The 24,076-nt window shown below is 45.6% G+C and overlaps 2 long non-coding RNA genes across 2 annotated transcripts in view; both read right to left on the reverse strand.

Annotated features, from left to right (window-relative positions):
• The window catches only part of ZNF648, a 200,904-nt gene extending 190,439 nt beyond the window's left edge, over positions 1-10,465 (reverse strand). The window contains exon 1 of the long non-coding RNA XR_002347093.1: positions 10,204-10,465. This is a non-coding gene — a long non-coding RNA (zinc finger protein 648). The remainder of the gene's footprint in view (positions 1-10,203) is intronic.
• LOC110255522 lies at positions 11,108-19,801 on the reverse strand. The gene is made up of 4 exons (XR_002335959.1): positions 18,606-19,801; positions 17,980-18,065; positions 14,593-14,817; positions 11,108-11,289 (listed from the first exon to the last, which is right to left on the reverse strand). It is a non-coding gene; the product is annotated as an uncharacterized LOC110255522 (long non-coding RNA).

A 24,076-nucleotide genomic window follows, 5' to 3' on the forward strand; every position in this document is an offset into this window, starting at 1 on the left:
AGAGAAGGCAGTAAAAACAGGAAGGGATCTCTGCATGAAGAGAGATGGACCAGTGAGAAAGACTAGCGTAGGCGCCAAAGCTCTCTTATCTATAGAAATAGCATCGTCCTACTGTCCCTTAGGGCCTGGACCAGAGCCCAGTGTTAAGAATCTCTATAAGTAAATGCAAATATCTTTTCCCCCTCTTTTCTTCTCATGTTACTCAATTTTTTAAAAGAAAAAAAAAAAAAAAAGAATTGAGAACCTGAAGTGGCAAAGCCAATGCTGAAAAAAAGGAGAAAGATACAGACACAAGTATCTACCAAACACCTGAAAGATGCCAGGCAGTACACTAGATATTAAATAAATCCCTGATCTCAAGGCACTTAGAGTCTAGTATGGATGGACAATAATAACAGATAGAATAGGTTCCCACTGTGGTGCAGTGGGTTAAGGATCCAGCATTGCCACAGCTGTGGCCTAGATTCAATCCCTGGCCCAGGAACTGCCATATGCTGTGGGCACAGCCAAAAAAAAAAAAAAAAAGTAAAAAATAACAGCTAGAGTAGCAGTGACATTTATTTAGTGTTTACACTACACAGAGCATTGTCATATATGTTTTTATATATAACATATATCGTTAACACAATAGAATATATTTTAAACATCAATTTTTTTTTTGTCTTTTTGTCTTTTTTGTTGTTGTTGTTGTTGCTATTTCTTGGGCCGCTCCCACGGCATATGGAGATTCCCAGGCCAGGGGTTGAATCGGAGCTGTAGCCACCGGCCTACGCCAGAGCCACAGCAACGCGGGATCCGAGCCGCGTCTGCAACCTACACCACAGCTCACGGCAACGCCGGATCGTTAACCCACTGAGCAAGGGCAGGGACCGAACCCGCAACCTCATGGTTCCTAGTCGGATTCGTTAACCACTGCGCCACGACGGGAACTCCAGTATATTTTAATATATAATATAGTTAACATATGTTGTAATATATTTTAATGTTTTCAGTATCTTGAATCTTCATAGCACATTGAGGAGAAATGATATGTTCATCCCCTTTTACAGATGAATAAATTGAGGTATTGAGAGGTTAAGTAATTTGTGTAAGGTCAAGTAGTTAGGAAGAAGCCAGGCTAGGCATTGAATCTAACATAATTAGAAGACAGTCATAATGCATAGATGGTAAGGTGTATATGAAGTATGCTGGAAGCACAAAAGAGGGCTTAGACCAGTCAGAGGAAGTCAGGCAAGCCCTCCTAGAGGAGGTAATGCATGTGTCATCTTGAGGGTAGGTGTGGGATTAGGAAGAGAGGTGGGAGGGGGGAGCATCCCTGGCACAATTACAGCACCTGGGAAGACACAGAGGTGTGGGACAGCAGACCATGCAGTGTGCCCGAGACCCAGGTGGAAGACAGAGCTGAAAGAGGTGAGTAGAGCCCTCACCAGAAAGGGTTTGTGTGTCAGCAAAAGCAATGCTTATCCATAGGAGGATTTCAAGTAGGTGGCCGATGAGGTCAAATTTGGATGGGGTTGAAGATGATTTGCTGAGAGTGGGAGCTGTGGTAAAGAAGCAGGTTAGGAGGGCATGGGAAGTCAAGAAAAAGAACTAGTAGAGAAGAACCTGTTGATTTATTTCAGAGCTGTATACCACCCAGAAGTGTGGACTTCCCAGAGGAAGACCCAGCCCATCACCAGCTGTAGCTAAAGCAACTGTGCCCTAGTTCCTAACAGCAAACAGGCACAGAGGGCACAGAGGCCACTATATCGAGGCTCCTTCACCCTGCACTGCATTATAAGCTCCAGGAGGTAAGGACACTTAACATGGTGCACATGCAACAGGATGTATGACAAAAAGGCCTAGGCTTTGGCATCAAAAACTCCTGGTTGTGAATTCCAGCTAAACCATAGCAGACACATAGCTTCTTGGGTTCCTTGATTAATAACGTAAGACAGATTAAGCACTTTGGTCTTATAGGTAAAGTATGCTTTGTTTTGTTTTGCTTTGCTTTTTAGGGCCACACCTGCAGACATGGAGGGTCCCAGGCTAGGGGTTGAATGAGAGCTACAGCTGCCGGCCTACACCACAGCCACAGCAACACCAGATCCAAGCCGCATCGGTGACCTACACCACAGCTCACAGCAACACCGGATCCTTAACCCACTGAGCAAGGCCAGGGATGGAACCTGCAACCTCATGGTTCCTAGTCGGATTCGTTTCCACTGTGCCATGACAGGAACTCCAAGTATGCTTTGTTGGTTGTGATTATTAATGTTCTTATTATATGGATCCTTTATGATTTGGCCCCTATCTGCTACTCCAGGTTCACTCTCTACCAAACATCCCCTTGCCTTGTACTTCACACTCCCATCAATATCACACTGCTCATGTTTTCTCGATATGCTGTTTGTTTTCCCATACTCATGCCTTTACACAGAATTCTCAGTACCTAAAAAATATCATACCTCTCTTAGTCATCATGGGAATTCCATTTCCATGTGTCTTTCAAAACCCATCTCAAGTGTCATCTGAAGGAAGCCTTTCCTCATATTCCATCTCCTAGTTGGTCCCTCTACTGGACTTTCTCTATGTCTCAGATCTTGAATGTGCTTCTATTCTTGTGCTTATCACTCCAATGGTGTCCTACAGGATACTTCCTTGATTGTTTACCAGTCTCCAAGTGCCCAGTCCCTCATGGGCAAGGACTGTGTCTTATTTATCTCTATACCCTTCAGCACAAGTCCCAGTGCCTGGGGTCCAGTAATCCATTGAGTGAATGGTATGACAGGAAACCTAAGTCTAGATAGCCCATAGATTTTTGGTAATGCCAGTCTCCAAGATAAGGATAATGGGAGCATAACTGGCTTAGGGATTAAGTTTATCCATTGAAAGGCAGGCAGTTTATGACATGTGACCACAGGTCAGATGAGTGATAAGGACCTGATACAGTTTTGAGAGTCCCATCTATGTCTATGAGGAAGCTAAAGCTATGATTTTGGTTACTGATGCCCAAGAATTGTGAATAGAGTGAGACAAGGAGAAAGCCAAGAATTCCTGAAGTTTCAGTTCAAAAGTCAGCCAAAGAAGGTGAAAGAAATTAAAAGATGAGCAGCTGGAAATGTAGAAGAACCGAGGAAAGGTGGTGTCCGAAAAAAACAAAGACAGAATTTCAAGAGATTTCAGTACTCCATAGATACAAATGGATATGGATTTGGCAAAATGGAAGTCACTGGGAAATTTAGAGGTGACGATTTCAGCAAATATCAAAGGGATGGATGGAATGGTTGGGGTTGCAGATTTTTAGGGAAGATCCACCTACCAGGTCTTTCAGATGAAGCACTTTCCTAACTGCTTAAAGATCTTTAGGCAATATTTGTAGTTTCTCAAAAGACAGTTAACAACTTTAGAAGTCCAACTGCAACATTTGTGGAATGGGTGATTAATGAGTGGAACTGAAAGAAAGTAAGGCTAGAATAAAAGACTTAGATCTGGAGTTCCCAACTTGGCGCAGTGGAAATGAATCCAACTAGGAACCATGAGGTTGCGGGTTCCATCCCTGGCCTTGCTCAGTGGGTTAAGGATCTGGCATTGCCGTGAGCTGTGGTATAGGTTGCAGAGGCAGCTCGGATCTGGCGTTGCTGTGGCTGTGGTAAAGGCCAGCTGCAACAGCTCCGATTAGACCCCTAGCCTGAGAACCTCCATATGCCATGGGTATGGCCCTAAAAAAACAAAAGACAGAAAAAAAAAAAAAAAAAAGACTCTGTGAAGAGAGCAAGGTTTTAGACCAATTCCACCTGGCCCAGAGACTCTTTTAGCATTTTTGTCCCAGAAAAAGGCAGTTCCTAGCTCTATCTCATTCTTTCCCAGCCTTTTACACCATTCCCCTGTCCAAGGAATTGGCTGTAAAACTTTTTAAACCTCCCATAGTTCAGTAAACTTTTTTTTCTTTTTTAGGGCCGCACCCGCAGCATATGGAAGTTCCCAGGCTAGGGGCTGAGTCAGAGCTATGGCTACCAGGCTGCGCCACAGCCACAGCAACATGGGTTCCGAGCCACATCTGTGACCTGCACCACAGTTCAGGGCAATTCCGACTCCCCGACCCACTGAGCAGGGCCAGGATTGAACCTGCATCCTCATGGATACTAGTGGGATTCATTTCTGCTGCACCACAACGGGAATTCCCTAAATTTTTTTTGGATTAAACTGTGACCCAGGCTCCCCAGGATTAATCAGGTAAAACCAGCTAATCGGTTAACCAAGAATTTTTTTCTCCTCCCTAACTTGGAGTATTAATTTCCTTTTGTCTCCCTTAAAAACTCTTAAATGGAGAACAGGGGGAAAAAAATCAGTAGGGCTTTTCCATCCCCACAGTTATTTCCCTTTCCCACACCACTTTGACTCTCCAAATTCTGCAATTCCTCCCCCTATACAAGGTATATTTTTCAGGTGGGCCGATGAATGGGGAAACTTATCTGCCAGGCCCTTGGCTTACATGGTAAGGGAGAGTTGCACCAGCACGGGCTGAGACCAGATTCCAGTGACCTTCTGCCTAGTTTATTTGATTTATTGCCTGTGTCAAGATGATCCTGGGAAAATTGCTTATGTACCTCCTAAGCCTATAGAAAGATCTCTGGCTGCTGCACCTGCTCACCCCATCCAGCCACCTTCCCTGGTTACCCTCTTGCTCCCTAATCCCAGTTTGCCCCCCTGCTGGGGGCTAAAAGGCAGGGGATCTCTTCTGTTGGTGGTGTTGGTACTGAGCTTTATTTTGTCTTTCTCCTGATTTTGAACAGATGGAATGAGGAAATGAAAAAGGTTTGGCTTATCTGTGGTAAATTTCAAAGAGAGAGTTGAAGCAAATAAACAATCATTCGGGAGGAATTCTCTTGTGGCACAGCTTGGGCTGCTGCTGTGACATGGGTTCAGCCCCTGGCCTTGGAAACTTCCCAGGCACTGCCAGAAAACAAAACAAAACAAAACAATTCAGTAAATAAGCATTGAATGCACATTGTGGAGAGTTATGGTGATGTGGCTTTGTCCTAGTCAATAGAATATAAGGTGAGCCATGAATGCTATTAAAAACTTTTAGCGGCCACATTAAAAAGGTTTTTTAAAACTAATGTTAATTTTTATGTTTTAGTTAACCTAATATATCTAAAATATATCATTTCACTATGCAATTAGTATAAATTTATCACCTTTACTAAAGTTGGTCAGTATTAGTATCAATTGACCAATTTAGTATGATATTTCAGACTAAATGTTCAAAATCTGGCACGTATTTTATACTCTAAGCACATTTCAACTCAGACTTACTCCATCTCAGGCTCCCAGGAGCCACACATGGGTCTAGCAGTTACCATACCAGACAGCACAGATGCTGATAGAAATCTCTCTTGCCATGAGTGGGAATTAGGAAATAAAGAAGAGATTAATAAAGAAGATGATTTTCAGTTATGAGAAATGCTAGAAGAGACAAGATAATGATGAGATAGGGAGTTCCTGTCGTGGCGCAGCAGAAACGAATCCGACTAGGAACAATGAGGTTAGGGGTTTGATCCCTGCCCTTGCTCAGTGGGTTAAGGATCCGGCGTTGCTGTGAGCTGTGGTACAGGTTGCAGATGTGGCTCGGATCTGGCGTTACTGTGACTCTGGTGTAGACTGGCGCCTATAGCTCTGATTAGACCCCTAGCCTGGGAACCTCCATATGTTGCGGGTGTAGCCCTCAAAAGACAAAAAAAGACCAAAAAAATAAAAAATAATGATGAGATAGCCCCTGAGAGGCAAGGATGGCGAGTATTGACACTTTGGATGGGAAGTCATCCTGGGCTCTTCATGGGAACCAAGGTGAAGAAGTGGGCAAGAACATTCCAGGCAGACAGTACTGTGAGAGCGAAGGCCCTGAGGCATCAAATACTTGGCTGGCAATGTTCTCCTGTGTGGCTAGAGAACAATGATTACAGAGGAGAGTGGAGTGAGAGGACTTTGAAGAAGTGAGCAAACCCCAGAGCACATGGGGTTCATAGGCCTTAGAAGAGAGCTGGATATCATCCTAGCTAAGAAGGAATTTAAGCAGAGATGTGATTTGATCTTTTTTTTTTTTTTTTAAGGGCCACCCCCACGGCATATGGAGGTTCCCAGGCTAGGGGTCAAATCGGAGCTGTAGCTGCCAGCCTACACCACAACCACAGCAAAGCGGGTTCTGAGCCCTGTCTGTGACCTACACCACAGCTCATGGCAACACCCCATTAAGCAAGGCTAGGGATTAAACCTGCATCCTCATGGTTCCTAGTCAGATTCATTTCCACTGAGCCATGATGGGAAGTCCACATGGTATGATCTTATGTGCACTTATTAAATATTTCTCCATCTTCTGCATGGAGAATTGATTAGAAACTAGCAAGAGAGATGCACAAAAACTAGTTGGAGGAGGTAATCTGGTTGACTAGGTGAGAGACGGCAGAGGCTGGGCCAGGGTGATGGCAGTGAGAGTAAACAGATAGAAGTGACCTCAGGACAAGCCTTAAAGGTAGGACTGACAGACTGGATGATCCTATGAAGTGAGAAGGGGAGAAAATCAAGAATGTCACCTATGACTTTGTCTTGAGCACATGGCTTCCATCCCATTCTTCATCCCTAGTCCTGGCTTCCATAAGCCACAGGCCCAGAATTTCCCATCACCCTGAAACTTTCGCCAGAAAATCAGCTTTCCCGGGCATTAAACAGTAATTTGTCAGTGATATGCATCCCTCCTCACTGTCAGCTTGTGCTTAGGCACTTCTGAAATTATCAAGGGATTCCTGAGCTTCCATGTCAGGACTGCACAGCTGAGTGGAATGTGTCTATGTATTCCCACCAATGAAGTGCTGAGAAGGCGGCCACGTTCAAATCTCTCACAGTATTGAACAGGTGAATGAGCCTCAGCTGTCATGTGAATTTGTCCTACGGATTGGAGAAGGGGTAGACACTTCTTCAAGGGGTGTCAACCAACAATACATTCAAAACAAGGGGTCAGAAAGCCAAGGCTGTAGGTACTGCACTAAAGAACAGCTGTAATAACAAAAGGTGCTGGCGTAGTTTAAGGCATAAAAAGAGCCTATGGAATGACTTCCCTAACAGCACTTCCTTATTTACTCTAGGCAAATGTTGAGCCTTGGTACACTTGATACAAAATTCACAGAAGCATTTAAATTGTGTCATGGCTTGAAAACTAAGGAAGGGTTTGGCTGCATAGTGTGGGCTCCAGGGAATGAAGGGTGTGACAGCAAACTGGGATAATAGACAGAACATACAAAAAGAGAGTGAACCAGATGACAGCAAGTGCCTGATCCCCTTCCCTTGTTCCCTGTCGCTTAGGCTGAGGGTGGAAGGAGGCATGCCACATAGCCGCTACACCAAAATAGAACTAAGGGCACTTTTGCTGCCCGGAAATAAGGACCCCCAACAGATGGCATTTCCTAGGAGAACTGAATTGGAAGCATAATGGCCTGAGCTTAAATCCTGGAATTGGCTGAGTCACAGTAACTATAAAGGAAGAGTCTTTGTTGAGTTTATCTTTCAGTCTCTCTTCCTGCAAGACTCTCCCCACCCTCCCAACGTATACACACCTAGTCCAGGAATCAACAGGCATGGACTTAAGAGATGGGAGGAAGGGAATTCCTCTGTGGCTCAGCAGGTTAAAGACCTGCTGTTGTCCCTGCTGTGGCGCAGGTTAGTTCCTGGCCCTGGAACTTCTGCATAGCATGGGTGCGGCCAAAAAGAGAGTTTTGGAGTTCCCGCCCTGGCTGGTATTCCCACAGCTGTGGTGTAGGTCTGCAGCTGCAGAGATGGGATCCCTGGCCTGAACCTCCTCATGCCCTGGGGGTAGCAGAGAAAGAAGAATGCAGGGCCTAATGATTTCACCCTGCACCCTGACACCTTCTCAGCAATGGACACAAAGCCTGGGCCTGGTTCTCCAGAAAAAGCCAATAGCTCCCTGGGAAGACGCCTGATTTTCTCTTCCGTTCAGGCCTATTTCCTTTTCTGACACTTCCTCCTGCTTTTGCTGGGGATTGAGGAGGGCAATGTGGTCTAAAAGAGACGCCCCAAAGCGAACTCTTTTCTAAGGCTAGAAGGCTGTGACCTAAAGCCCAGCCCCAGAGAGACCATCAGGAAAAGGGAATTCCCTTCCCACCAGATCCAAGATATGAATGGATGGGAGCAGGACCTGGAGACGAAGAGGGAGGTGGGAAGAAGGCGACAGAGAAAAGCTGCTGCTGCCGTTGATAAGATAACTGTTTTCAAGACATCACACAGCAGGAGCTGATCAGGAAGAAAAGCCACAACCTGTTAGACTGACAAAGCTTGTAGGGTCAGGTAACTGGGTCCCGAAAACCGGCAAGGAAGAAGGCAAAAAGGAATAAACAACCTGTCTTTTAATAAAGACATTTTAAAGGTCAAAAAAAAAAAAAAAAAAAAAAAAAAAAGAAAGAAAAGAAAAAAGAAAAGAGAACCATCGACAGAGTTCAAACCAGTTCGGACCCCCTTTGGGCAGGACCTCAGATACATCCTGGTAACTTTAATTTTTTTGTCTTTTTGCCTTTTCTAGGGCCACTTCCCGCGGCATTTGGAGGTTCCCAGGCCAGGGGTCTAATCAGAGCTGTAGCCGTCGGCCTACACCACAGACACAGCCACACAGGATCCGAGCCATGTCTGTGACCTACATCACAGCTCATGGCAATGCCGGATCCTTAACCCACTGAGCAGGGCCAGGGATTGAACCCGCAACCTCATGGTTCCTAGTCGGATTCGTTAGCCACTGCGCCTCGACGAGAACTCCTAACCTAGTAACTTTAAATGGACATCATCACTAACCTTTCACTGTTCACCCTTCAGGTGATCCCCATGACCTTCCCGACATCTTTTTGGTGTTGCTGTTGTTAATTTACTTGTGTTTTCAAAGTGTTATGACCGTGCAGGCAGTTTCCTTGACAGGCTGTTTTTCTTTATTTCAGAACTGGCCTTTCCATTGATGGTGTGACACTTTCCATAGAATGGTATGGACTGAACATTCTAATCAGCTGACCCCACCGCTTTCTGATAAGATTGTGTGCACATGTGTGTGTAATCAGAGCAAAGCCCTTGGATGTAATCTAGTGCCTGGAGAGCAGAGGCCCAGAAATCAGGTGTCCTAGAGTCAGATTGCAGATTTGCCACCGCGTGCTAAGTCTTTCAACAGATTTCTCCTCCTTTCTACGGTTCGCCCTCACAGGTCAATTTAGGAAAACACCAATTCTGTAAATCTGTTCAGGATTAGAAATGGGGGCAGGGGATTTAAATCACTGGCATTTTTTTTTCTGTCTTTTTTTTTTAAGGGCCGCACATCCAGCATATGGAGGTTTCCAGGCCACCAGAGCCACAGCAACGTGGGATCCAAGCCGCATCTGTGACCTACACCACAGCTCAGGGCAATGCCAGATCCTTAACCCACTGAGCGAGGCCAGGCATCTAACCTGCATCCTCATGAATGCTAGTTAGGTTCATTTCTGCTGAGCCACGGGAACTCCCATCACTTGCATTTTTAAACAAGAGGTACACACATGAAAAATCCACTCAGCAGTGCACAAAAACCTGATCTGAAACAAAAGTTTGAACAATATCTTTATGAAAGTCCACAAATTTTAAAAATTCACCAACACTTCTCCTTGGTTTGTCTTTCTGGGGCTTTCAAACCATTTAGTCTTGCGCAAGCCACAGTTGTAATCAGCTGGGAGATTCTGCAGGGGGAAAGTACTTGGCTGATTCTGGCCAAACAGACTTGCCTTTCATTTCTAGAGATCTAGAATTATCCTGGCTGCCTCAGAAGCAACCTATTAAAACAAACCTTTTAACTGGAGGAAAGTCAGGAGACTTAGGAACGGTAGACCTTCCAGTTACAACTGAGAAGTTAAACTGAGTCTGTTTCCAGCGAGGTTTGGACTTGTCAGGAGAGGAAAGCCCAAATAGACAGTACAGAGAGAAAGGCAACATCTAGGTAGGTCAGTAGTTCTGAACCAGTACAGGTGTGATTTCATTGCATTATTTGCTAATTATTTAGCTTTTGCCTCAGTACTAAAATGTAAGTGCCCCAAGGTAGGAAATCATCTCTACTTTATTTCTATTCTATCCTCTGAGCCTAGCAGAGTAACACACATATAGTAAGCAGCTGAAAAATATTTGCTGAATGAGTAATACATGACTTACCTTTTGGGTTCTGGATTGCTTTTCAAAAATTGGATGAAAGTTGTAACTCTTCTCTCGATTGATTAAAAAAAAGCAGAAGGTGAGGGAACTCTGAGTGAAGAAAGGGGTGAGGAAAGTATGATTGAGGGAGGGTGGGGGAAGGTCTGGGTGAGGGAGGGTGAGGGAACTCTGGGTAAGGACGTAAGTGAGGGAACTCTGGGTAAGGAAGGATAGGGAACTCTGGGTAAGGAAGGATAGGGAACTCTGGGTAAGGACGTGAGTGAAGGAAGTCTGGGTAAGGAAGATAGGATCTGGTAAGGACGTATGAGGAATCTGGGTAAGGAAGGATAGGGAACTCTGGGTAAGGACGTAAGTGAAGGAAGTCTGGGTAAGGAAGGATAGGGAACTCTGGGTAAGGACGTAATGAAGGAAGTCTGGGTAAGGAAGGATAGGGAACTCTGGGTAAGGACGTAAGTGAGGAATCTGGGTAAGGAGGATAGGGAACTCTGGGTAAGAACATAAATGAGGGAACTCTGGCTGAGGGAGGGGCCGAGTGAGGTCTGAGTACGGGATGGGATGAGGGCCCCAAAAAAAGAAAAAATAGTAGTTCCAGTCATGGCTCAGAGGAAATGAATCCGACTAGGAACCATGAGGTTGTGGGTTTGATCCCTGGCCTCACTCAGTGGGTTAAGGATCCAGTGCTGCCATGAGCTGTGGTGTAGGTCGCAGACGTGGCTCGTGGCTCAGATCTGTGTTGCTGTGGCCGTGGTGCAGGCCGGCAGATGTAGCTCTGATTCGACCCCTAGCCTGGGAACCTCCATATGCCGCGGGAGCGGCCCAAGAAATAGCAACAACAACAACAACAACAAAAAAAGACAAAAGACAAAAAAAAATAAAAATAAATTTAAAAAAATAAAAATAAACCTATGTCTTGCCCCTTACTAGCTATAGTATCCTAAGCAAGTAACATACCTCTCTGGCTCTTGGTTTTTGCATATGAATTTAAAGGTGTGGCCTAGGCCTAAAGTTCCATGATATAATAATTTGTCAGCCAAGACAATGAAGCAGCTGGCAGAGTTATCTTGAATCACCGCATTCCTTGAAACCCTAGAATAGACAGATAGCATGTTGGTACCAGGACAGCCTCCTAATTTCCGAAATATTCAGAACAAAAGCAGAAGTAGGAGCTTCCCTCCCGCCCCCACCACTTCCCACCAATTGATTATCTTGAGCGCTAGAAGACAGGAGAGAGGACTGGATGACCTCCAAAGTTCTTGCAACCCTAGCATCTCATGGCCTGTTTGTCCTTAGCCATCTTAGGTTCCAACAGCCACCCATCTTTGTGGCTATAACTGAGGAACGTGTTCAATTGTATTCTATCCAATGTGAGTCAGTGCCGTCGCTGGGATTTACTTTGAGGGTGTAAATTACATATTCACACCCCTGCTCTGCGAAATGCACGTTCCTCTGCTTTTTTTTTTTTTTTTTTTTTTTTGTCTTTTTTTTTTTTGTTGTTGCTATCTCTGCGTTCCGCATATCCGGCTTGATGACTAACCGCTCCAAGCCGCATCACCCTCCCCCCCCCCCCCCTCCCCTGCAAAGAACACTCTGTTCTATCGTTAATGGAATACTTCTCAAGTTATTACTTTAGCTCCAGAGAAAACAACATGCATGATTAGATGATGAGATAATAGAAAATCCCTCTGTCCCGAGAATAAGGAAGAAAGCAGCTAGAACAAAGCTTACCATGGTCAACCTCAGTGTCCACAGCCTCAAAGGACATGAAACTATGAACAGAAAGATTCCCCTTGGAGGACAACTGAGATGAGTAGGTTTTGTTTCAGCTACAAACCTTGAATTATATGGTGGCCATTCTTTGTAGGAGAATTTTCACAGCATAGTTGAGAGGCCCAGAATTTAAACTCAGCTATTACCTCATAAGAGATGGAATTACACAGGGGCTTCAAATGGTGCAGCGTCCTGGTGGGCTTTTCTGGGCCTGGGATCTTCCACATCTTACTCACTGCCCCTCTTTCTCCATGGTAGAAGCCTGAAGCATTGTAATTTTAGCAAATTCATTTTGTTTGAGGGCTCAGAAAAGCATCAAGCATGTTTTCAATGCCTTTAGTTTTAGGATAAGAAGCCTTTCTTGGCAGGCTTTTCATCTCAACCCTACCTCAACCCATGCAGTCTCCCCGCAACTATGACCAAGGGATCAAGTCCTCAGCATGATCCAGAGGATGCTCCAATTTAAAGTTTCCAAAAAGTATCTGCCGAGGCCAGCTCAGCAGGATGGGGCTGAAGAATGGGTGATGTGGAACTTAAGGAAAAAAGTTAATGTAAAATAAAACAAGACACAGAAACAGTAAAGATGGGAACCGGGGGACTCAAGGTCTCTGGAACCAAGAGCCCCGCCTCAAGAAACCACACCGCTTTTATATTACTCTTTTGATGAGCTCACATGAGAAGGGGCTATGGGTGAATGATCAAGCAAGAAGATTGGAAAAACATGTCTCTCAACAAGTATCATGTCATGCCATGCTTCTGAGAGAGCTGCAGCAGAACTCCTGATAGTGCCTGAAAGACAGTGCCTACAAACTCTGCTCCCACTTCCAGCCTGGAAATGTAGAAAGGGGCAGCATTGTGATTAAGAGTCCTGTGCAAGGAGTTCCCATGTGGCACAGTGGAAATGAATCCATCTAGGAACCATGACGTTGCAGGTTCTATCCCTGACCTCACTCAGTGGTTTAAGGATCCCAAGGATCTGGTATTGCCATGAGCTATGATGTAGGTCGCAGATGCGGCTCAGATCTGGCATTGCTGTGGCTGTGGTGTAGACCGGCAGCTGCAGTTCCGATTCAACCCCTAGCCTGGGAACCTCCATATGCCATGCGTGCAGCCCTAAAAAGCTAAATAAATAAAGAAAAATAAGACACTGAGATGTATTTGATTTAAGAAAAGGCAGAACAATCCTTCCAAGCACAGGAACATTTTAATGTCCTTCCTCTTCCCACCAACAGTCAGAAGCACAAAGCAGATTTTTCTGAGGGGTTTGAGAAGGACTTTCTCCTTGTTTCCATCACCACAGTTAAATAAACTGTCCCCAAACTGCCGTGGCTACAGCCATGTTAATCATTACTGGAAAATGAAGACAAAAATCACTTAGCCACGGGATCTAGGCAACCAGAGGTGCAACATTCAAATCCACTTAGTTCAAAAGGATTTCCAGAGGAAAATTCCACTTGATGTTCCCTAGGCCAGCACTTTCCTGGCTGCCTATCACCTATTCCCAGAGCTTCCTCCTCCTCCTCCTCCACCCACTCTAACTGCCCCGTTAAAGAGCAGCCCCTGTTCTCCACCCAGGCAGTAACTAATGTCACACCTGGGGGCAGCTGCACATCTGGAAGGGAAGAGAACTGAAAGGGTCATTCTGGATACTTCCGCTCCTGTCCATCTGGGGATTGAGGCTGGAGGCAGCCTGATAACTGTCTGTGTGTATGTGTGTATGTTTCAGATCGTTCTTGCATGCCTACATGAAGTTTCCACCACAAACAAAATTCCTCCTGTTTAAAAAAGAAGCTATTCGAAAACCGTGCTTCTCTAAATATGTGCCACAGAATATGTGCTACAAGCAAAAATGCTTCTAAGTCCAAAGACTGAACTTAACAAGCTTCAACAGATTTCTTTCTTTCTTTTTGCTTTTTAGGGCCCCACTCATGGCATATGGAGGTTCCCAGGCCAGGGGTCGCATCGGAACTACAGCTGCCAGCCTACACCACAGCACAGCCACAGCAACACCAGATCTGACCCTCGTCTGCAACCTACACTGCAGCTCAAGGCAACACCAGATCCTTAACCCACTGAGCAAGGCCAGGGATTGAACCTACATCCTCATGGATGCTAGTCAGATTCATTTCCGCTGAGCCACGATGGGAGCTCCTTCAACAAATGTCTTGGCCATGAGATTTCTCAGACATATCCTGTGACTCTCAGAAGGGATTATGGCTTTTAGCATCCTCTGATTTCATTTTGACTTTGACACACTTTTGTCACACTTTTGTATGACTCTATGGGACAAATATTTTTCGGAATACCCTTTGGGAAAAGTTGACTTTGGACAAAGATGAGAATTCCTCTTTTTCCCACTTTTTAACCTCTGGTTTAGATCTTTTGGGATTGTTGAAGCCAAAAGTGATTTAGAGCACAAGTCATCACTACAAGTCAAGAATATGATGGATGTTCAGTTTGGGGGCCTATGAACCATGATTTAGCTCTGCTTATTCTGGCAGGTGAGAAAGGAAAGATCTGTTTTTCCACTGTGGCTTCCTCAGTGGAAAAGCAGCCTTTTATCTCTGAAGCCCAGTACCCCTGACTAGAAAGAGATGCTGCCACTATCCTGGAGCCCCTTACCTTTTCCATAGTACCTTTGAGGTCACCTCCCCTTGACCTCTTCTCTCTCTCAACTTGAGCTCTCCTCTCCCAGGCTCCACCAATAGATGCATTTGAATGGAGTACAGAGAGGGTTTGGTCTTTGCAGTGTCTCTCAAACTGTGGTCCCTGGACCAGCAGCATCAACAGCACTTGGAAACTTGTTGGAAACACCTCAGCTCATTCAGACGTTCAGAATCAGAAATTCTGGAAAGGAACAATCTTGCGTCACATAGCCTTTCAGCCGATTCCCTTACATGCTGAAGTTTGAGAACTCCTGTCTTGAGGGTTCTCTCTTACACTTCCATTCACTCACTTTACAAATATTTGCTGAAGGCTGAGGCTAGAGTAATGCTTAGGACAAACAAGGTCCTTAGAAGGAACCTACATTAATGGGAGAGACAGCAATAAACAAGTAAATAAACAAGATAAAGACTGATGGGTGATGAAGGAAATAAACAGGTTAGTAGGCAAAATAAATGAAGGAGGATGACTTAGGTCAGCAAGGGCTTCTCTGTGACGTCTGAGATGACGGGAACTCTTTTTTTTTTTTTTTAAGAAAATAAAGTTTTGCCCAAATTTGATATCTGTTCTGTTTGTTCTATAATTGACCTTTAAATAAGGGGAATCATGGAGTTCCTGTTTTGGCTCATCAGGTTAAGAACCCAACATAGTATCCATGAGGATGCAGGTTTGATCCCTGTCCTCACTCTTTGGGTTAAGGATCCAGCATTGCCACAAGCTATGGAGTAGCCTGGGAACTTCCATATGTTGCAGGTGTGGCCATAAAAAAGGAAAAGGAAAGAAATAAACTTACACACACACACCCAAAAAGTCGGGGGGGAATCATGATATAGATTCTTCTATGACTTGGCTTTTTTCAATCGATACTATACTATTAAATTTCATTTATACTGATGCACAACAATAATTCATTTTTCACTGCTACATAGTTTGCTATTGTGTCTGCTCAATGATTTCTTTATCCTTTTACTGTTGATGTCCATTTGGGTTGCTTATTTTTTTGCCATATAAAACAATACTGCTATGAGCATTCTTGTATATGTCTCTTGTTGTACATGTGCAAGAATGGAATAACTCCCTAGAAGTGGGAATGCAGAGTCATGAAAGATACAAACACATCTGCAGCTTTGCTTGAAGATGTCCACTATTTTTCCGAGGTAGTTGACTGCCCACAGTTAACTAGAGTTTTATCATACCATATCCTTGCCAACACTTGCTATAGTCAGACTTTTAAATTTTGCCCACCTGGTGAGTCTAAAATGGTTTTCCATTATCAGTCTAATTTGTTCTTTCTTTGCTTTTAAGGAGGTTTGTTATTTAGTAGACTTTCCTAATGGCCCAGCTCTTCTGGCCCTGATGTTTAAGGGGAAGAAAGGCAAATAAATTACTCCATCCTTTTTCAACAGAAATTGCATGACTCACTTTGTTATACCCAGTTGATGTGTTTGCCTGTTGGGTCTCAAAAATACCTTGATGTCCTAACCTGAATTTGGTTTTTAATCAAAATGCTGATCCTATGGAAATTCATTTAAATCAGATATTTGGGGAGTTAGGGAATTCCATCAGACTTGGTAAGTCTATTTCACTGGGATTTCACACATACTCTCATTCCCAAGGGAGAGGGAAGTGGGTTATGTCATTAATTCACTTAGCATTTTTGATATGTATCCAGCCCTGGGAATAATTAAGAATAAGCCCCTACTTTTCTGGAACTTGCATTCTGGCAGCACAAATGTAATTAACAGCCCACTCCCAACTGCCTTCTCATCTCTCCAGATCTCTGAGCATTTTATCCATTTGACCAACATTACTGAGCATGCACCCTGGGCCCTGCACAGTGTGAACCATTGAGCCACCTCAGAGGAGGAACCATTACCTGTGCTGCTTCCAGAAACTCTGGCAGCCTGGCTTCAAGGCTCCCTGAAGAACCGTTAGTCTTTTAAGGGAGGAATAAACTGAATCACCACTTTAAACAGCCACGTTTCCCCCAACTGCCTTCAGAATCACTCTTCAGTGCCTCTTAAAACTGCAAATTCTGGGGTTCCCATCATGGCTCCACGAATTAAGAATCCAACTTGTGTCTGAGAGGATGCAAGTTCGATCCCTAGCCTCACTCAGGGGGCTAAAGATTTGGTAGGTCACAGATGTGGCTGTGGCATAAGCTGGCAGCTACAGCTTCAATTTGACCCCTACCCTGGGAACATTTTTTAGGGCAGGTGTGGCCCTTTAAAAAAGTTGCAAATTCCTGCACCCCTATTCAGTGATCTACTGACTCAGCAGGTCCAAGGAACTGTGCTTCCACAGCTCTTAGGGAATTCTGACACCTGCTGAAGTTTGAAAACCACTGTTCCTCTAAAATCATACAGCTAGAGAACAGTAGCACCAAAAGGGCATAAAATCACAGGGCAGGCCCCATGCCTAGTGTTGTGGCTCTCTGTCTAGCATCCCTGGCTCCGAGGGGACATGCCCAGAGAAGACATGAAGCAGCTACCCTACTGTGCCCACCGTGTTGAGGCTGGCTCAGTCAATTAGCTGAGGGACATTTCTGCTGGGATTCCATATGCACCACATGACAGCTCCTCATGCCTCTGGATATTTGTTCAAAGAGAGAAGACACATGTGGAAACATTCTGGCCCCTAAATGGCCCCTCTGGCATCAATTTACAATCACAGCATGCTTGGAGCCCCACTGGATTCCCAAAGGGATCTAGCCAGACAGCAAAATAACAAGCAAAATGGACGGCAGCCAACATGGACCCAAACATGGGTAGGATGGGAGAAGTGGCCTCCAAGAGGCCTGAGTTCCTGCTTGGAGTTGGGGGAGGATCCTATCTCTCAGCAGGTGTTCCATCAATGCCAGCTGAATGTTGCAAGTGGAATGACAAAGAACTGAATTCTCTGGGGACATGAGACTACTAGGGAGAGAAGGGTGTACCTCTATAGGTGGGATCATCGTATCCTCAAAGAGAAGAGAACTCAGTCCACCCTTCTTCCACCACACCCTGTGACTTAAATTGGCTTCCCACTGCTTTCCGGACACTGGCGAGCTGTGCCAACTCCAGGGTCCGATCAAGGAACGCATGGCAAAGCCACGGAGAATGAAGGCAATTGAACTCCTAGTAAACTTGATAGCTGTCTTGCACTATCCAGTTTGCAGAGCATTTTCACTTTTGTTAGTTCAGAGCTCAGCCTGGAGTGCTCTTCCCCAGGAGCCGGGGTGGCTCCTTCTCAATTTTCAGGTGGAGGCTTTGAAATAAAAGTCACCTCCTCCCTCTGGCTCTCTATTTCATCATTCTGTTTGTTCTGCTCAGAGCACTGGTCACAATCAGTCATTATCTTATTTACCTATTTCCTGTTGCCTCCTCACGCTGGAATGCAGGATCCAGGAGGGGAGGGATCACAGCTGTCTTGCTCGGCGTCATATCACAACACTGGAAGAACAGGCACGCAGTTTTTATTAATGAAGGAATAACAGTTCTAAGGCAGGTGTCGCTCAGATAAATCCCTGGGGCGCAGGGAGAAAAAGTGAGCTGCCTAACCCTGAACACCTGGTTTAGTGACAAAACCTGGGCTAGAATCTAAGGTCTCTGGCTCCTAGTCCAAGAGTTAGCAGAATGCCAGCACCTGTCCCTGTCCTGGAAAGAAAATGTGATGATATGCCTGCAGAAAAGGGAAATAAGGAAATGACGGCGAGGAAGACCCAAGACCAAAATCAGCCAAAGTCTGTCCTATGACCAGTGTTCCCAGAGCATCTCCTCCTTTGTGCTTGGGACCTGGGGCAGAGGAGGGAGAGAGTCCGGGCCCAGGAGAATGGCACCCAGGAGTGCATCCTCCTGCACCAACATCGCTTCCCTCCTGAGCCTCGGTAGAACCGAGCGGTGAGGGCTCAGGTCGGTGGGACTGTCTTAGACCAGCTGCTGCCACAAAGTACCACAGACTCTGGCTTACACAATAGAAATTAATTTTCTCACAGTTCTGGAGGCTGTAAGTCCGAGATCAGGGCACCAGCAGGGTGGGGGTCTGGCAAGGACCCTCTTCCTGGCTTTCAGAGGCGCATCTTCTTCCTGTGCCCTGACACGGCAGAGAGAGAGAGGAGGAGTCTCAACCTTTTGACCGCATCTAAACCTCACCTCCTCCCAAAGGCCCCACCTCCTAATCCCATCACACTGGGAGGTGAGGGCTTCACCAGACCAATTATGGAAGGACACCAACGTGCAGTTCCTAACAGGGACCCAGAAAGCGGCAGGCTTGGAGCAATGGGGAAGCGCATGTGAAGCTTCTGTGACCCTCCACCAAAGTGAGAGAGGAGGAAACAGGAAGTGGGCAGGGAGCAGAAGCTCTCCATCCAGAGCTTAGTGCCCTCCAGCCCTCAAGTTGTTCCTGTGGGCTTCCTGGGCTCAGCAGACACATCCGAGGGAAGGCTGCTCGGCTGGACCCCATCCGCAGGCTTGTTTTCCATTTCAGTTTGCTGCTCACCCGGCACTGGCTAGCCTGCTTGCTGCCCCAGGCTGGGAAAGAGCAGGCACCACCTCGTGCTGAGTCACTCAGCTCGGGGACCAGGAAACTTACATAACAAGACTGAGTCTCTGTGTTTGTACGTGGGGCTCAAGCTCCAGGGGTGGGGGAGAAAGAGGCGTAGGAGGGGGTAGTTCTGGGGACCCTGAGTCTATCGGTGCCAGGAAGTCGCTGGGCACCCAGGGAACCGTGAGAGGGCACCCGCCACTGCACGGTTCCCGGGGATTAAAGAGACAGATTAGGGAGAACAACAAGAACAAGGACCTTTAGCTTTAAATCCGTACAGCACGACTCCCTTGCAGCCGGTTCTCCACGGCTGGGGAATGTTAAGCCAATCCAAAAAGAACACAGGTGGCAAATGAGGAACTTCATAAAAATGTGAACTCCTGAACCTTCTAAACCATGTCTTTAGGATATTGTTACAGCCACAGATAGCACCGCAGTGACATAGGACAATGTTTGTTGGGCTGGGAAACAGCCTGTGGGCTAGAAAAATGTGAGTGGGCGGCTGTTTGAACTTCACTGCAAAGCTCCTTTCAGTCAAGACTCTTTACAGATGAAAATAGAAGACAGGCTAGGGTAAGAGACATTCCTGAGAACTGGTAGAAAGGACAGATTTTCCTTTGTAAGGATATTTTTTCATCCCAGCCCTTCAAACGATTCTGAAAAAGCAGCCTCCCCCACCCCACCCGCCCCCCACATACCCTAGAAAGATGCATGGAGGGAAAGCTGTCTACAATGAAGCCAATCATCTTTTCCCACTAAAGACTGAGTAGCTAATTGCTCAGTGGGGTTTTTGCTACAGACACACAATGTCTTGACATCTGGCTGTGGATGAAGTGGCATCTATCAGGAGTGTCTCAGCTCGACGTAGAGGGAGGAATGAATTATTTTCCAGGAGAGAGGCCTGGATTGAAGTCTAGATCCCCCCGCCCTCCCCGAGTCACCTACCTGTCCCCTAACCTCTGTTTCCTCCTCTGTAAATGTCATAGCATTTGACCGACAGGGTCTCATGAAGTCTTTCAAAGGATATTGAGAGTTTTGGATACTCTAAATCCCTGGACAAATATTTGTCAGTGGTTTTTACTAATATTTTTATAATGGTTAAAAAATTATAAGGGCAAGTAGCAGAATGTAAAAAGAAGAACATATTTTACCATGTAGGGATAATAAAAAGGACAGGGAAAGGACAATGTTGTTATTGGTTTTTGTGTTTTCTGGTGTTTTTGGCTACAGCTTCAGAATGTCCTGAGCCAGGGATGGAACCTATGCCCCAGCAGTGACCATGCCAGATCCTTAACTGCTAGGCCACTGGGGAACTCCTTGTTGTTGTTTTTATTAACAACATTTTTGGTGTCACACGCACACACACACAAAGAATCTAATTAAAATGATCACCAAATTCTCCAAGAAAAAAACCAGAGTCACTAAATTTTCATACAATTTCAGGTTTATGCATACTCTGACAGCCAATATCAATCTCAAAATAAAAGTCCTATAATGTAAAAGGAAACACAGGGGTCCCGGTGTCATGCCTGCCTCTTGGGACTGTATAGGGGGGCAAGAAGACACTGTCACCAAAAACCTTAAACCACACAAATACCATCTCTTCTAAGGGACAAATACTTAACATCCTCTTCTCCTGTCTCAGAGCCCAAAGAAGACTTTTAGGAACTGAACACTGACTGTTTACTTAGCATAAGGCTGGAGCTGGCATGGGAATGTCCTTTGCTTGCTGGACACATCTTCTCGCCATTGCCTTGGAAGGTCTGTCAGGAAGGCGGGGCCCTGAGAGGCAGATCTTTGTGCAATGCATGGCCAAGAGAACAAAGACAGCGTGCTCGACAAGGAACAAGGAAGAGACCGGCAGTGTTTCCATCAACAAATGCTTCTGCTATGTCTTCTCCGCGGGGCAAGCAGAGATTCCATTGAATTCACCTCCCACAACCATGTCTTTGCACGCCGAGCCCAGAGTGGCCCTGGAAGACAGTAACCCGGCTCTTGAGATTCCAGAACATAAGACTCTACCCTGAAAAATCCCTCAGAAGTCAAACTCTGCCTCTTTCTCCATCACTCAGTGCTACTTGCTCCAGGCTCAATGGCTCAACAAGAAAATAACTGAGCTCAATCCATGAAGGCTGAGAGAAAGAGAGAGGCTCTGGGTGAAGGTCAAATCAAAGTAAATACTTTCACTGCCTGCAGGGCATTCATCAGGATCTTATTACTAGAGCAGGAGCTGAGCGAGGCCTTTGGTTTGGAGAGAACTGAACTTCCTGGATTGGCAGTGGGGTCCCACTGCTTCTGCTAAGTGCCGAAATGTTTCCTTTGTGATTTACTTCTTGACGTCATGGCTTCAAAAAGATTTGTGAAAATGTCACTGCTGGTCATGTCTAAACAACTCCTTCAACCTTTACCGACATTAACTGATTTTATTTCATCTTTCAGATAAAATAGCAAGACATCGGGGTGAAAGAAAATGGAATTCAGGGAGTTCCCGTCGTGGCGCAGTGGTTAACGAATCCGACTAGGAACCATGAGGTTGCGGGTTCGGTCCCTGCCCTTGCTCAGTGGGTTGACGATCCGGCGTTGCCGTGAGCTGTGGTGTAGGTTGCAGACGCGGCTCGGATCCTGCATTGCTGTGGCTCTGGTGTAGGCCTGTGGCCACGGCTCCGATTGGACCTCTAGCCTGGGAACCTCCATATGCCGCGGGAGCGGCCCAAGAAATAGCAAAAAAAAGACAAAAAAAAAAAAAAAAAAAAAAAAAGAAAATGGAATTCAGGATGGGTCGAAACCTGGGAACAAACTGGGCATAGAGTGCTATCCAGAAGGGATGATCCAAGTGGGGCTCTCAAGAGGCCTGGGGGTTTGAGCAACAGTCACTGGACGCCTGAGAAACAGGCTGTCAAGTGAGAACACAACACACCATCATCATACCCGACAGCACTGAATGCTTGGCTGTGCAAGAACCCTGCCAGGCTATTGACATACTGTATCCCATTTCAAACTCACAGCACCACAACCTTAGGACGTAGGTAGCATTTCTGTTCAAATGAAGAAACTGCGTAATTAAGAGAGACGTTTGGTAGCATTAGATAACCAAATGGCACAAGCTAGGAGAAAGGAAATATAGCCTTGAGTGTCGTCTGAGTCCATCTGCCGTTTATACCTCTGAGAGTACCATGTCTACGCTGATGACTCCCGTCCTGAAGACATCACCACTGGCCCAGGCATCTCTCCTGATGGTCAGGCTCCTGAGTTCTAACACATGTAAACGAAAAAGCCCTCCAGGACGCCCCACTCCTTTGCACAGCCAATAGCTATCTCAAATTCAGCATGTTCAAACTGACCTCTTGTCCTGTTCCCTCAAGGTAAACGAAAAATCTCTATCGTACTTAGTGGTTGCTGTCTCAGCTAATGGCAACGTCCTCCTTCTAGTTGTTCAGGTCGCAATCTCCAGACTCATTCTTGACTCCTCTCTTTTTCTCAAACCACACCTCCGAATCCTCCAGAAGTCCTGTGGGCTTGTCTTCAAAGTGTATTAGAATCGGGCCACTTTCTACCACCTTCTCTAGTATGACCCAGCATCTTTTCCCTTACTGAAATTACCCTGCTAGCCTACCTGTTCTCCCTACTTTTCCTCTTGTGAGCCTATAATTTTTTCTTATCCCTATAGCCAGAGTCATTCCCATCTCTCTCTCTCTCTCTCTCTTTTTTTTTTTTACCATTTTATTGTAAATATATATAGATATAGATACAAACACCCCAAACAAATATCCAGCTCAACGAATTATTATAAGATGCATATCCTTGTTATCTACCACCCCGGTCAAGACACACACTGTTACCAGCCACCCTAGGCTCCCCTCCGTGTGCCTCATCCCAGTCACAGCCTCCAACAGTAACCATTATTCTGATTTTTCTAACACTCACATCCTTGGGTTCCTTTATGGTTTTATCATCCACATGGGCATCTCCAGATACAACAGTTTAGAAATGCCTACTTTTTAAAACTTGATATTCTTTTAAGTCCCTTCTATCTCGTGTGTGTGTGTGTGTGTGTGTGTGTGTGTGTGTGTGTGTGTGTGTTTAGGGCCGCAGCAACAGCATATGGAGGTTCCCAGGGTAGGGGTCGAATCGAAACTGTAGCTACTGGCCTACACCCCAGTCACAGCCACACCAGATCTGAACCGTGTCTGCACCAGAGCTCATGGCAACCCCAGATCCTTAACCCACTGAGTGAGGCCAGGGATGGAACCCGTGTCCTCATGGATACTAGTTGTATTCATTAACTGCTGATCCATGACGAGGACTCCTTTTTAAGTCTTTTTTAATCTACAGGTTCTCCTCCATCCATTTCTTTTCCTTACAGTTTTTCTGAGGAATCTGGGCCGCGTGCCCTGCCTAGTCCCCTGCAATCCGAGCTTTACCGACTGAACCCTAACAGTGCATTACATCATGTTCCTCCGTCCTCTGTGTTACACGTACGGAAACCTGGATACAGAATCAGCTCAGATTCTGGTTTAATACCTTTGGCAAACAAACTCTGTTATGTTCTTTCAAAAGGAGGCACAGAAAGTCTGGCTTTCATTATGTTTGGGCTTTTTATTTTATTTTTTAATTTTTTTTTAATTTTTTTTTCTCTTTTTTACAGCTGCACCCTGCAGGATATGGAGGTTCCCAGGCTAGGGATCCAATCAGAGCTGTAGCTGCCGACCTACACCACAGCCACTGCAATGTGGGATCCGAGACATGTCTGCGACCTACACCACAGCTCACAGCAATGCCAGATCCTTAACCCACTGAGGGAGGCCAGGGATCGAACCCACAACCTCATGGTTCCCAGTCAGATTTGTTTCTGCTGCACCATGACGGGAACTCCTTTTACTTTTAATAAACTTTATTTTTTAGATTTTTTTGATGTTAGCAG

This window comes from Sus scrofa, chromosome 9, assembly GCF_000003025.6.
Source record: "Sus scrofa isolate TJ Tabasco breed Duroc chromosome 9, Sscrofa11.1, whole genome shotgun sequence".
Lineage (NCBI taxonomy): Eukaryota > Metazoa > Chordata > Mammalia > Artiodactyla > Suidae > Sus > Sus scrofa.